General features: G+C 47.3%; 1 protein-coding gene across 4 annotated transcripts in view; it reads left to right on the top strand.

Annotated features, from left to right (window-relative positions):
• Positions 1–1,416, top strand: part of LOC101980514 (A disintegrin and metalloproteinase with thrombospondin motifs 10) — an 89,098-nt gene that overhangs the window by 30,682 nt on the left and 57,000 nt on the right. The gene's annotated exons all lie outside the window — the stretch shown is intronic.

Raw genomic sequence — 1,416 nt, 5'->3', positions numbered from 1 at the left:
CATCTCTCTGACTCTGCCTTTTTCCTCCCAACAATCCCACCACACGGTGGTGGCTTACCGGCAAAGATTTGGCATGTCTGACTCTGGTGGCTCCACAGCATCTCTCTGACTCCGCCTTTTTCCTCCCAGCATTCAGTTCCACTCTCCCCGCCTACCTAAGCTCTGCCCTATCAACAGGCCAAAGCAGGTTCTTTACTCATTAGCCAAGAGAAGCAGCACAGAGACAGAAGGACCTCCCACCACAGTAGCCAAGGATGACCTCAAACTTCTTGTTCCACCTGCAGAGACGACAAGCCTGCACCACCACACACAACTGGTCAGGCCTTGTTACCTCAAACTCCATGCTCAAGCAATCCTCCCTCGTACCTAGGACTACAGGCATGTGAGCCATTGCACCCAGCTATAAAATTTTTTGTGTGCAAATTTATTTTTGATAGAGGGAATTAGAGAAATTTAGATGACAGCAATGGTTCACCTTCCAACACTGTGTCTTCCCCGTCTGTGAAGACCGCAAACGATCCATTCATTTGGAAAGAAGTGCTGCGTGGAGGCTACGTGGGAATTTGTCCATGGCCCCCACAGAGGCTGTTAAACATCACCGTCTTCACAGTGCTCAGTGAGTGCTCTCTCACTAAGCTGTTACCCAGCCTTTAAATTACAAATTCTTTGAGCTGAACTCAAAGGTTTATTGAAAAGCCAAAGGAAACAAATTCTCTTGGCATCAAAAGCACAACAGGTCTGTCATCTTAAGTTATCAGGGTGGCCAGCGCAGGAGGACTGCATGTTCAAGACCTTCCTGTACTACACAGCAAGCCCCATCTGAGCAATTTATGCAAACACTGTCAAAATAAAACATCAAAGGAGGGCTAGGAAATATAACTCCAAGTGCCTGCCTAACATACTTAAAGGCCTACGTTCAATTTCCAGCAGAGAAAAAATGGGGAATCCTAGAATAAGAAATGTTTTTCTCACTGAGGGTATGTCTTGGGCAGCTCCAGATGCTGTATTGAAAATCCTCAAAACAGCCAGGCAGTGGTGGTGCACACCTTTAATCCCAGCACTCAGGAGGCAGAGGCGGGCAGATCTCTGTGAGTTCGAGGCCAACCTGGTCTCCATGAGCTAATTCCAGGACAGGCTCCAAAGATTCACAGAGAAACCCTGTCTCGAAAACAAACAAACAAACAACAACCACAAAAGAAAGTCCTCAAAACAATAAGCAGGAGACAAAGGGGCCAGCGTAATGACTCAGTGGAGTAAAGGTGGTGCAATCCCCCCCAGAACCCACATAACAGTGGAAGGAGAGGACCAAATCCAGAGTCGTCACCTGACCTTCATGTGTGTGCTGTGACATGCATGCCTGTTCAGACACACCATACACAGGATAACAATAAATACCTGTTCAGACACACCATACAC

The sequence above is a fragment of the Microtus ochrogaster genome, unplaced genomic scaffold, assembly GCF_000317375.1.
Source record: "Microtus ochrogaster isolate Prairie Vole_2 unplaced genomic scaffold, MicOch1.0 UNK124, whole genome shotgun sequence".
Classification (NCBI taxonomy): Eukaryota; Metazoa; Chordata; class Mammalia; order Rodentia; family Cricetidae; genus Microtus; species Microtus ochrogaster.
The sequence above is the reverse complement of the archived record's forward strand: the minus strand, read 5'-3'. Positions and strand labels throughout refer to the sequence as shown.